This window comes from Dryas octopetala, chromosome 3 (assembly GCF_963921425.1).
Source record: "Dryas octopetala chromosome 3, drDryOcto1.1, whole genome shotgun sequence".
NCBI classification, from domain to species: Eukaryota; Viridiplantae; Streptophyta; class Magnoliopsida; order Rosales; family Rosaceae; genus Dryas; species Dryas octopetala.
Genome location: NC_141368.1, coordinates 13,389,485 through 13,403,094, shown reverse-complemented (window position 1 = coordinate 13,403,094; position 13,610 = coordinate 13,389,485). Strand labels below are relative to the sequence as shown.

At 35.7% G+C, this 13,610-nt stretch overlaps 1 pseudogene across 1 annotated transcript; it reads left to right on the top strand.

Annotated features, from left to right (window-relative positions):
* The first annotated feature begins 932 nt into the window (after nt 1–932).
* Nucleotides 933–7,938, top strand: LOC147291099 (DNA replication ATP-dependent helicase/nuclease JHS1-like; annotated as a pseudogene). The gene is made up of 17 exons (XR_015121096.1): nt 933–1,000; nt 1,271–1,477; nt 1,560–1,620; nt 1,696–1,755; nt 2,954–3,086; nt 3,228–3,338; nt 3,462–3,558; nt 3,969–4,140; nt 4,266–4,321; nt 4,436–4,493; nt 4,573–4,683; nt 4,780–4,836; nt 6,141–6,275; nt 6,378–6,635; nt 6,871–7,008; nt 7,358–7,477; nt 7,767–7,938. The product of XR_015121096.1 is annotated as a DNA replication ATP-dependent helicase/nuclease JHS1-like (transcript).
* The last annotated feature ends 5,672 nt before the right edge of the window (nt 7,939–13,610 follow it).

Below are 13,610 nucleotides of genomic sequence, written 5' to 3'. Positions count from 1 at the left end.
ATGATCCAGGAACTTGGATGCAGAAAATGATGGTAACTAAATAAAAATTGTAAGAGTAATTGAAATTAAAGAAACAGCATTAATGATGATGTGGTCTAATGAAACATTAAGAACTCATTGGCAAAGGAGTTAGACCAAGAATTTTAAGGGTGGTATTGATGATGATCGAGAAATCCTCACATATATAGGATATTACCGGTGACAAATAATGTTAATTACATTGGTAAAGATCATGATCGATGAACTTAGATGCAAAAAGTAGCAACTAAATAAAAATGCAAGATTGATAAATGTAATCAAAGAAACAGTATACATATAGTGAATAAGAAAGAATCATAGCTGCTACTGTTTGATGATCATGTCGTCCAATATCAGATTATTATTGAATGAAAAATGTACAGACTTCTCCTGTTAAAGCCGAAAAGGTTGATAAGAGGGTTTCTTCACCGCCGACACTGAATACTTGTGACAGATCTTTGGTATCCCTGAACAGGGTTGGCGTAAAAAGGGTTAACCTGGATCAGGATATGGATAGTAATGAAACTTTGGTCGACATGACTATCTCTGGAATAGTTAGTAGGCAGAGTCCATTCCGAACTCCACCCTCTATCTTACTGCCATGATAAACTTCATAGTTTATGGCTTTGTTTGGACTTTGGAATTCATAGAAATGAAGAAAGTGAGAAAGGGAACATTCTCATACAAGGGTGATTAATTAGGGCACAAGAGAAGACAACAAAAAGAAAAAAGGCAACAAACATAAGGAAACTAAGGATACTTTGTTTTGTTTACATCATTTTCTTTTTCTAAATTAATATTCACTCTTATCATTTTATTTATATATATATATATACATATATATATTTTCTGTCTTTGGAGCTGCTAAGTAGAGAGTGTGGAATCATCTTTCTCTAACTGATGCTGTAACTGAAATGCGGCTTGCTAATGAGGTTGCGTGTAATGGAGTTTCTGATCAGCTAGGTCGAGGCAGCATAAAAAGGTTTGAATGAAAGAAATTATCTATTTGATACCCATTTTTGGATCATGTTATCCTGCTTCGGTCAATCAATATTCATGATCTGTGTTCTGTTTCCTGACTTAATAAATGGGTTATCTCATGAATTCTACTCATAGAAAAAAATTGCTCGGTTATTCTTTAAGTTGCAAGTTCCCCTGGTTTTGTTGATCTGTATGGCAGGAGTGAGTCAATTATATGTTCTCATGCCATGGTAATAATTACAATTTTTTATTTGTTTATCTATTCTTTTAGGCATTTCTTGAACTCTTAGATCAAGTAGAAGATGTTATTTCTGTTGAAAATTCAGTATCTAATGATGTGGAGGCATCTCCCCAAGTTAGAGATGGAAAAGGTGATAAGATGCCTGCCAAATTGGATCATGCAGTAAAAAGAGTTGTGGCAGCTCTAAAAGAAAAGGTTACTTGGGCATCTTCCAATTGTAATTTCCTTGTATTGGAGGTATGATTTACTAATTCAGTATCTCTTATGATAAAAGAATAGTGAGTTTCTTCAAGATTAATCATTTTGTAACCTGCTCTAGGCATCTGAGAAGTGTAAACCTGCTGACTCATCTGGTGCCAAATGCATATATAAGGTTTCTAGTAAGCAACATATTCAAATTTAATTCATTCCTTCTTTAGGTTATATATGATAATAAAGATCCATTGATTTTCAAGTTCTTCGCTTACTGAATGAGCAAACTGGAGAAGAGCGTCTGTGTATTTACGGGACGAGTGGTAAGTACTTCTTGATATCTTGCTTTGAAGCACTTTAATACTTATGCTATTTTTTTTTTTCTGAAATCATTTTCCAATAATGATATACTCTATCTTTTGTGTATTATTTAGAGGTCGATTATTGGTCCCCAATAATGCATTTTCTCTGCGATTTTAACTTGTTCATTCCTGATAATGATTATTATAATAATAATTATTATTATTTTCTTTTATTAACTTATATGGCTCTTTATAGTTTCATGACTTCATCTCCATAGTCATCCACTGCTAGAGCATACTTATCTTGTGCCATGTCATTCCAGCCTTGTCATTTTTGGCACTTACATGTGACTAGAAATATAGAATGCTTTTGGAAGGCTAAGGTTTCTTGGATTATACCCCATGGGAGGGTCAATACTTGTGATAATGTTCAGCAGAGGAGGCCTTACATGTAGCTGTCACGCTATTGATGAGTTATTTGCAAGAGAGGAGAGTAAATATTTGGTCACTTTTCTCTCCAATTGCACTTTTTTCTCCATTGCCCAATTGCCCTTAGATTGTGGCAACACCTTTTTGAGGAGGCAAGGTTGAGTTGGGTGATTCCAGTCTCTTGTGTGTCTTTATTAGTTGAGAAGCACTGTGATTATTCTTATTACTATTTTTCTTTTGGACCGGCCGGGGGGGGGGGGGAGGAAAGTTTTTTATGGAATTGGGGTTGGTTGGCTGTGTTTTGGGTGTTTTGGTTAGAGAGGAACACTAGAATTTTTGAAGAAAGGCTAGGGGATCAGGTGTCATCTTTATGGGATAGAGTAAGGTTTGGGCTTCTTTATGGGCATCAATTTCAGCTGTTTGTAGAGACATTCCTTTTAATATTCTTCATTTGGATTGGGGGTAGCTATTAGTTGATCTTAGTCTTTGTCATTTGTAGTTAGAGAGAAGTTTGTAGTTTGATTCCTTGATGTAATTGGCTAACTTTGTTCGTTTGGCCTAGATTGTGAACTGCTGCCATGGCTAGGAAATTTTTTTGTAACTTTTGGGTTTTTTTGGTAAGTCTTTGTTTTCTCTATCTAAAAAAATGTAGTTTGTACATTTAATTAAAAATGAATGCTCTTGGTGGGATTACAAGAATAAAACATGAAAAATGCAAACACCTATTTCTTTCCAGATATTATTATTAATATTCCCCCCTCTTTTCCCTTTTGAATTATATTTTTCTCAGGCTTTACAGTGTCATTGCACCTGGAGATACTGTCAATGTTATTGGTGAATTTGATGACCAAGGACAGTGTCATGTGGATAGTCACAATAATTTTCTAATTGTTCACCCAGATGAATTGGTGTCGGGAACTCGGGTATACTGCCTTTTTGTTCAAATGTTCTTCATATGTCATTATATATTGTGTTTTTGTAATTGTGACTGCTCTGATCTTTGGTGACTAGTTTTGTGGTTATTGTTACCCTGCTTGGTCCTAATAAATAAAAACATTTTTTAGGTTGCAGCTAATTTCTTTTGCCCTAGGCGAACTGTCCTGGATGAGAGGCTGAGAAGCAGTGAGCATTCAACTGCAGCACTAATTGGTACAATATTGCACCAAGTTTTTCAGGTCTCAGAACATACCTATGACTTTGCAAACTTTTCGATAAATAGACATGGTCAAGAATCTTTCTCCATGAAATAGCTTCTAATTTGTTCATCTATGATTTGTAAAATTTATCTGTTTTTGTAGGCTGGACTTGTGGAGGAGATGCCTACAATATCTTTCTTGGAGGAACACGCAAGAACAGTGCTGCAGAAAAACATTGAGAACATGTATGCTTGTGGAGGTTGGAATTTTTAAAGACGTTACTTTGAAATAATTTATAATTTCTCTTTCATAATCATTCAGTTTAATTTTTATATTTGTTGCAGAACTGTATTCTCTTAAATTTGCTAGTTACTGCTATTGTTAAATTTTGATTTGTCAATTTTATGTATCATCTTAGTAAAATTTCTCCCTTTTATGTTGACATTGCAGTAAATAATGTCAATATTTACCTGCATGTTTTGTCCATCGATATGCTAATGGACATTATAATGGTTACTTCCACTTGTATTTACCAGTCATAGGCACGTCTGGTTATATGTAGTTTCTGCTTGTGAACATGGTGTAATTTGAAATTGTGGTATGCTTTCTTGTGCTATTCTGTAACTGCTGTGCACTATTTTCCAAAACATTATGCCATCTCTGAACCAGATCCATTTTGGTTGAAGGTAATTGATATTGAGGAGATGGCCTGGGCTCCGAAGTATGGTCTGAAAGGCATGATTGATGCTTCCGTCAGAGTGAAAGTTGAATCTAACAAAAATGAATCTGATGAGAAGGTTATGCCTTTAGAGTTCAAAGTGGGAAAGTACCCAATGGCCAGGTAAGTCTGTTGCCTTTACTGAAACTTGTCTAGAATGATATAGAACTTGAGTGATGTATATCATATTATTAACTTTGTCGCCGAAAGTTATTTTTCTTCTGATTAATGCTTTATTATGTGTGCAGTCATCTATGAAGCATAGTGCCCAGGTGATCTTGTACACTCTTCTTATGTTGGACAGGTGCTTATGGTTTACCCATAGTTTTTTTTATGGTTTCCAGAGGGGTATTTTACAATTTATTATTGAGATATTTTGAAGAGCTTTCATTATTTGCTCTGCATCTCCTGTATTCAGGTACCAGAAGCATGTCGATACTGGTCTTTTATGTTATCTCCTGTCAGATCAGACGCAGGTAGTATCCAATGTATCTACATCATTATTTCTATTGTATGTGTTTAGTCTATTCAGTCTTCTTCTTTTTAATAAAATAGGGAATTGTTGTTAGAAGATCTGACCTGGTTGGGCTAATCATGCAACGTAATAAACTTGCAAGTAATATTCTCAAGGCATCAAGAACACAAGTACTGCCCCCAATGTTACAGGTCTGAATGGTTTTTGCTGACTTATTAGCAGTGTTTTCACGAAACTCTTTACTGGACTGCCATTTTAAAATTCTTCCCTTTTTTTCTCTGTTGTAGCGTCCAAGCATGTGCAGAGGTTGTCACCATCTGAATGTTTGTACCATTTATCACAAGGTAATTTGATTTATTCTTGTAAGGTATTAAGGAACATGAATAATCGTTCCTAACTAGGGGTTCAAACAAATTGAGCCATTCATAAATTGTTTGAGATTGGTGTGACTTTGGCTTGGCTTGCGTTCATTAATTTGAGCTCAAGCCCAGATTTCTTTCATTTAGAACTGAGTCCAAGTTGAGCTTTGCTACGTTCAGCTTGTAACCTTGCTAACCTCTGTATATATATAGTTTCTATTTGTATTACCTTGCTTCTAAATAAGCGGACATTGCTAAGACAAAAATTAATTAATGAGAATCTTTGCAAACTTCTGCATTCTGCTTTCATCTTTAAGGTTGTGATGAGCTACCATGTTTCTACTATTTTTTTTCTCATTTTTCCCATTTCTTTTCAATTAATTCCTTCTTAACTTCATTCCTGAAAATCTTTATATGTCACACCTTTAAGGTTGTGATGAGCTACCATGTTTCTATTATTTTTTTCTCATTTTTCCCATTTCTTTTCAATTAATTCCTTCTTAACTTCATTCCTGAAAATCTTTATATGTCTCATCTTTAGACTGAATTTTTCCCTAGAACTTTACATGTCTGATTAATAAATCTAACCCTTCCTTTATTTCTTACTATCATTTAAATTGTAAACTGTTGCAACCTTTTCCTGTTGAGTTTATCCTTTCTTTGTTTTTTTTTTTTTTTTTTTTTCTAAAAAAAATAGGGACATTGCCAATATTACATTTATTGGGTGCTGTAGGCCTCTCAAGAGATTGACTTGTGGAGAACCTTAGTTCTACTTCATATGCACAACCCCCTTGAAAACCAATCTTCAAGGGGGTGTCTTCACATGAGACTTAGTTCCTGCAGGGACTTAACAACCTGTAAAATTGAAAACCTAATAATTCCTTTGCTATCCAGAAATTCCTGCAATACTTTCTATATCATTTGACCTCGAAGATGCTAAGAAAAAAAATTAAATTTAACCTTGATTCAATCTGTCAGGCCTTCCAGAAGAATCTGACTGAGGAAGATCACTAGATCTAGCTTCCCTTCATTGAAAATTAAATTAATAAGTTAATTCCCTTAACTGATCAACGACAAAGCTAATCTCCAACTTTACAGGGATTTCCCACAGACTTCATGAGCCATGAAATATAAAATTTTAAACTAGCTTTGAATTGTGTCTTAATTGTTGTTTTCCCCTGAAAAAGTTGCATATTTCCACAGGATACCTTAATGTAAGAAATATATTCATTAATAGTCATACTTTAAGAATCAGTGTTTATCAATGGTCATCATCTTTAATGCCACAGGCACATGGAGGAAGCACAGAGAGCAGTGGACTGGGAGATTTATTTTATTCAAATACTCACCACCTAACAAATGCGCATGGTGTTTTCCTAAGGCTGTGGGATTGGTTAATTGATTTGGAAGCTAACGAGATGCAGGTGCCTTTTGTGAAGTCACTATTGCATAGTGTATAAATAGTTAACTCCCAAATTTAATTATTCTGACATTATAGCCTCTCTTTCCTTCTTTTTTAAATTTAGCTATTGCAGCTTGTAAAGAAAGAAATATGGCGGCCACATAGTTCAAAGAGTGATCATGCCACGAGTTGTCTTTCTTCTGTTGTTCTTGATTTTGAACTTCCATATTCGAAGTCTAAAAAGGATAACAGATTTGTTTATCTTCTTCTGCGTAATGGTTTGCCTTCTCTCAATGGGAGAACATCTGGTGGAGATTTTTTGAATGCTGCATCTTCTCCAATAACGGATGCGGATTGCACACTAATATGTGGTGACATTGTGGTATGGTTACTTTTATAATGTGATTTTTCCGTAGTTCACATGAAATCTGTTTGTACAAGTTTAACATAAATTGCTTATAAATTAATAGGTGTACACTTTCTGCACTCAAGGTTGTTTTGTTGGAGTCATCTTGTTGCTTGATGAAAAAATACTTTTTATTTTCAACTTTTCTTGTCTGATGCAAATGTAGCTTGTAGTTTTACAAACTGAAATAAAATCCTCATGTTGATCCTAGGTTGTGGAGGAACTAGTTAGCAGTGGAATCAGGGGAGAAGATATTGGCATCATCACCCCATATAACTCTCAGGCAGAGATAATTCAGCTTGCCATCAACCTTACCTCTGTGGAGATACATACCATTGACAAATACCAGGTCAGATGGAAGCCTTCGTTTTCTACATTGATGTGCTATTTTTTTTTTGTTCTAAAGTTGATTAAATATATGGAAATTCTATGTAATATACCTGTATTATACAACCTGTTCATGCGATATTGTGGCCTTTAATAAACCTTTGACAGAGTTTAAGAGTCTATTTGGAATTCTTTAAAAAAAAAAAAATTAAAAAGGAGAAATTGTATCTAGTATTTGACCCTACTATTTATCCTTGATCTAGCTATGGGTTGCTTTGGAAGGAAAAGAAATATCAAATATGGCTTTGTTATGGAAGTTAAATTATCATGACTCCACTATTGTCTCTTACATGCATTTTTGGTTTATCCAGGGAAGAGATAAGGATTGCATACTAGTTTCCTTTGTTAGGTCAACTGAAAACCCAAGAAATTGCTCTTCCTCGCTGCTAGGAGACTGGCATAGGATTAATGTGGCTCTCACTCGTGCAAAGGTAAGAATCACATTGGTGTTTTCACTTGCTTAGAAAATCCCATTCCTATGTGATTTCAAGAGGACTTTAGTATATTGGTTGCTATATATAATGATATGTGTTTATATATGCGACATATCTTCTTTTTCCGTGCCCAATGAATTATAATGAGTGAATTTGAGATTAAAGGGAAAAAATAGAGCATCCTCAGTATTTGTATTTAGGAGAAAGGGGAACTGAGTGGTGAAGCTGCCATGCATATTTTTGGAGTAATGTCTCATAACACATTTTATATTATTTGCTTGTGTAGAAAAAGTTGATAATGGTAGGGTCATGCAAAACACTGTCAAAAGTTCTGCTGATGAAGCTTCTTATCGAGAAAGTTGAGGAACAATCAGGCATCTTAAATTTGTCGAAGAAGGATATCAACTTTAAAAGAGAGCTCAAGAGATGCTCTCAGCTCAGATGATGATGATTGTAAATTTTTGATTACTCTTTTCCAATTTTGGCCAGTGTACATATGTTGTTCATCCTTGTAGATTATTCAGAAAAGTTGTATATAGAGAGAACAATCTCTCTCTCTCTCTCTCTCTCTCTCTCTCTCTCTCTCTCTCTCTCTCTCTCTCTCTCTCTCTCTCTCTCTCTCTCTCTCTCTCTCTCTCTCTCTCTCTCTCTCTCTCTCTCTCTCTCTCTCTCTCTCTCTCTCTCTCTCATCTTCTTAGTTGATCTGTATCATGTGCAAAGTTTTCTGATAGATTAAGTGTTTAATTAGTAGCACATGTTAATGGCAAATTAAATATATATATAATAGTCTATACCAAAAAAAATTAAATGAAGATTGGAGATCAATAAATGAAATGAAAGAAACAGTATACATAGTGGAATGAGAAATAAAAATTGAGGAAATTAAATAAGTAGTACTGTGTGTCAAAATTAGCTATAGCTAGCTTGTGTACATGCTTGCGTGTCATCTCCAGCTACGTTGGATCCAATGATGATGATGAAGCTGTGAATGTGATGGACAAATTAAGGCATGAATGGTTGATTGACAAAGGAGTTGGACCAACAGTCGTTGATGATCATGTCGTCCAATGCTACTTGGTATTGGTTGCTGTAGCCTCCTGCTACTACTTGACCCTGAGCCATTCCTGCAGCAGCGTAAGTTGAGTAAGTTGTTGTGGAGGTCAAGGGTTGGTCTTCAAAGACGACGGTGGTCTGGTTGTTGTCGTAGTTGGGTAGTGACTGTAATGCTTGATGAACGTCCACCACCGGATCAGAACTCATCAACGCAGAATTATAATCAAAGCAATCAGCGTCGTCCAAGGATATCAGATCAGCAATATCAAACATGAATAGGCCATCATCATCATCAGCAGTGGCACCACTAGAATAATGGCTTTGCTCTTGCTCTTGCCCTTGCCCTAGTTGTGAATAAAGATCATTCATCAATTCTTGATCATAGGCATCTCCATTAATAAGATCATCAAGGACGGGAACCACAGCACTATTTAGTTGATCATGATCAGTGGTACGGTAGCTTTGCTCTTGGGCTTGCCCTAGTTGTGGAAGATGATCATGATAAGTAGAAGTAGAAGTAGAAGTAGTCAGAGTACTAGTACAGTCTTGCCCTAGTTGTTGTGGATGATCATTAACCCTTGATTTTTTCTTTGAGGCGCATGATGATGATGATGACTTCCTCTTGTTTGATCCGTTAGCACTAGTAGAAGACGACCTGTCGTTTTTTCTGAGCCTACAAATGACCAACTGATCATAACATGAACGAGCAGCAGCATCAACAAGAGTGTACTCGTCAATGAACCACCCTCCGTGGTGTTCGGACCCTTTCTCTTCATATCGCAGTTTCCTCTTCCTTCCAATCACCACCTTGTCAGCAATCTCCTTCTCATCATCATCATCATCATCATCATCATCATATATCAATCTAGACGCCTCTCCCTCACTCCACGTCCCCAACCCCACCCTTCGATCAACGCGTGAACGGCTCGCCATCTTCAACTTGGTGAAGAAGTACAAATCTGTGGTGAAGACTTTGGGGACCCGAAGCTTGTTCCATATCTCCCAGGGTTTGGTTTTGCTAAAATCGTCCACTACTGGCAGATGGAATGGTTGCGCTGCCGTTGCTCCTCTCAACTTGTTCGAAAGGTAATAACCGAGCAGTTCTTGGTCCGACGGGTTGAACCGGAAACCCACCGGCGCACCCACGTACGAACTGGAATACTTACGAACCACCATTGTTGTGTCCATTAAGTGATCGAGATGAACGAGAAAAAAGATTGCTAGGGTTTTGAGTTTTCTTTCTTGCAGAGAAAGAAACAATGCAAGGAAAGAACTGAACTAATTAAGAGGGTTTATTCTTTTGATTAGGAAATTAGACAGGGTATATATATATGGGGGCGTGGGTCGGTCATCTTCAGACTTCAGGTTGCCTTTTATTATTTTTTGTGGCTTCTTATTTTTCCGCTGGGCTTCGCCTTTGGGCCTCACAATTGGGTTTGGATGGAATAAACTTCAAGATTATTAATTGAAATCAAATAAACATGTAAACATAGTAAATAAGAAAGTAATTGAGAAAATTAAACAAGTCGTACATGTCGTTGCGTCAAAATTAGCTACAGCTACAATGTGTAGTTCTTGTGTAGATGCCCTTGCGTGTCATTTCCAAGTCATGGATAAATTAAGGCATGAATAGTTCAACATACGTGTCACTTGTAAATACAGTTTTTCTTATTTTTTATTCTATTATTATTATTATTAATTTTTTTTTTGAACATTACAAAAAAATCAAATGCACTTAACTAACTTCATTTGCATATTTAATCTTTTTGGTTACGGGTGATACAAATTTATTATTTTTCATTTTTTGTATCTAGTTTATTAATATTGATTTTTGTGTGTGTTATGAGTGGGTTTATTTGAAGTATTCAACTCATTTACACCCGTCGATAAGGGTATGCATGGACAAAATTAATTAACTACATTAAGGTGTTTGAAAAACTCAAACAATAAATCAAGTTGTGCATACCCAGTACATACCTTAATTACTTTCCTGCTTTGTATCTTATTTTTGGCTCGGCAACTTAATATTTGTATGTAATTTCTACCACCATTGATGATTTATTCCTATAATTTCTTTTGTTCTAAGAACTATATATACCTCTTAAAAGCCCAATTTTTTTAATTAAAATCCCTCTATTAAATTAAACCAGAAAAATATTTAAGAGCTAGATATTACACAAAGAGTCAAAGACAATTGGTGGTGATGATTAGTGCAACAAATGTGTAAAACCCCATATTCCAACAATAATTGATTAACATGATCGTAATAAATAAACTCTAATTTTAAATATCTAGGTGAATTCACAAAATTCTTATGAATATATTTTGGGGTGTAGTGTCATTCATGTCATGTTATTCATGCTAATTATATGAGGATTTAATATATGTATATGTACACAACTTGATAATTTCATACTATTCTTTTTAATAATATAAATAATTAAAGAAAAAAATTTAGACTATTCAAATTATTTGGTGAGATATTGGTGAGAATTAAACAATTACGATCAACCGAGAACCCCTACTATTCGTATCTTAGCTTTCTCTTCCACCCAATGGCCACCTTTTCAACATGGGCGTCCAACTCCTCCTCCTCCTCTTCTCGTTCATAAATCAACTTGCAGCCTCTCCCTCACTCCAAGTCCCCAACCCAACCTTACGATCAATGCGCGAACTAGGCCTCACCAAAAAGCCCAAGGCCCGAAGTCCACCCGAAGCCTGCCCGGCCCATTAGGCCCGAAGCCCGATTTGGCCCAAAATTTGAGCCGACCTGGCCTGGCCCGAAAGTCTCTTGGGTTGGGCTTGGGCCATCCCCTTGAAGCCCATGGGCTGCCCGAGCCCGACTCGTTTAGGCCTGCCCAAAGCCTGACCCAAAGCCCAGCCCAAAGCCCAAGCCAAAGCCCAATTTGGGAATCATAACATATTTAATATGTTTTTTGTGTGTTTACTCTAATAAATTATTAATATACTTATTAAGTTATTAGATAATACTATAATGTTAGCAAATAGTAATAGTGTAAACTATGTAATACCATAAATAATAAAGTAATAAATTTTTAAAATTATATACAACATTACAACTATAATAAAACATAAATGTATATGTATATATATAACTTTTATAATACAACTATAATTAAAGTTATTAAATCACGATCGTCAATTCATTAATTCAACGATCTGAACCGTTCATTTTCTATTTTCATAGTCAAAAATCATCCTCACCAAAAATCGGCTAAATCGAAATTTATCTACCCATTCGATTATCATTAAAAAAACCACGATTGTTCATTAATTCGACCACCGTTACGTCACTTTTACATCTCCGATTAAGCTAATTTTTTGCAAGAATTCTCTTTGAGTGGGGAACTAAAACTTGAACGGTTCAGATCGTTGAAAACACGATCGATATGTGAGCTTCTACATATAAATACACTAGAAGAGTATAATTATAATAACTTTCGCGTTGAAACCTTGTTGTTTCCATAATTATGAAGACCACAACGTGATTTCAACAATCTGACCCGTTCATTTTCTATGTTCATAGTCAAAGATCATCTGTACAAAAAACCAGCTAAATTGAAATTCATCTACCCATTCGATCATCATTAGAAAAACCACGATCGTTCATTAATTTGACCACCATTATGTCACTTTTACATCTCCGATTGAGCTAATTTTTTGCACGAATTATCTTTGAGTGAGGAACTAAAATTTGAACGGTTCGAATCGTTAACAACACAATTGCATCGTTTGTTTATAAAAATATGTAATAAAATATATAATAAAACATATGTACATTTATATTTTATTATAGTTGTAATGTTGTATATAATTTTAAAAGTTTATTATTTATGGTATTACACTATTACTAACATAATAGTATTATATAATAACTTAATAAGCATATTAATAATTTATTGAAGTAAACAAACGAAAGAGCTATTAAATATGTTATGATTCACAAACTTGACAAATAAATTAGTCAGCTCAGTTGGTTGAGAATTGAAATTTATTATGTGAGGTCTCATGTTCAAATCACAACATAGCCAAAATCCTATATTTTTTTTGAAAATATATATGTGTCTAAACAGGCTTTGGGCCCATCTAGGCCGCCCGTTCGGGTCTAGCCCTGCCCGGCCCTCCAAGCCCGCAAGCCAAAGCCCGATGGGCGGGCCTTGGGCTTCTGTATTAAAGCCCAAGCCTGGCCCAAAAGCCCTATTGGGCTTCTATAATTCAAGCCCGAGCCCGGCCCGAACCCGAAAAAATTGGGTCGGGCTAGCCCGGCCCTGCCCATTGCCGACCCCCAGCGCGAACGGCTCGCCTTCTTCAACTTGGCGAACAAGTAGACATATGTATTCAATAGTTTCGGCCCTCCAAGCTTCTTCCATATCTCTCACAGTTTCTTTTCTCCAAATTTTTCAAACTCCGGCACTTTGTAGGGTGGCAGCGGTGCCACCGCCATTGCTGGTGTCACCCTGTTTCATAGGTAAAAGCCTACCAGTTCTTGGTTGGTGGGGTTGAATCGGAAACCCACTGACAGGCTCATAGCAATAGAAGAACAAGAAACCATGATTTGCTAGGATTTTTGTTCCTAGCATTAATATTTGTATGTAATTTTAATAATATTTGTATGTAATTTCTACCACTATTGATGATTTATTCCTATAATTTCTTTTGTTCTAAGAACTATATATACCTCTTAAAAGCCCAATTTCTTAATTAAAACCCCTCTATTAAATTAAACCAAAAAAAATATTTAAGAACTAGATATGACACAAAGAGTCAAAGACAATTGGTGATGATGATTAATGTGTAAAACCCCATATTCCAACAATAAGTGATTAACATGATCGTAATAAATAAACTCTAATTTTAAATATCTAGGTGAATTTACAAAATTCTTATGAATATATTTTGGGGTATAGTGTCATTCACTGGTTGCACGCACAGTGAAAGTCACGCGAGAGAGAGGGTGCAGGAAAGAAAAATGAAAATGAGGGGTAGAAGGGGGAGGGGTTGGATGAGAGGGATGAGAGAGATGAGAGAGAAATAGAGGAGAGGCAGTGAGAGATGA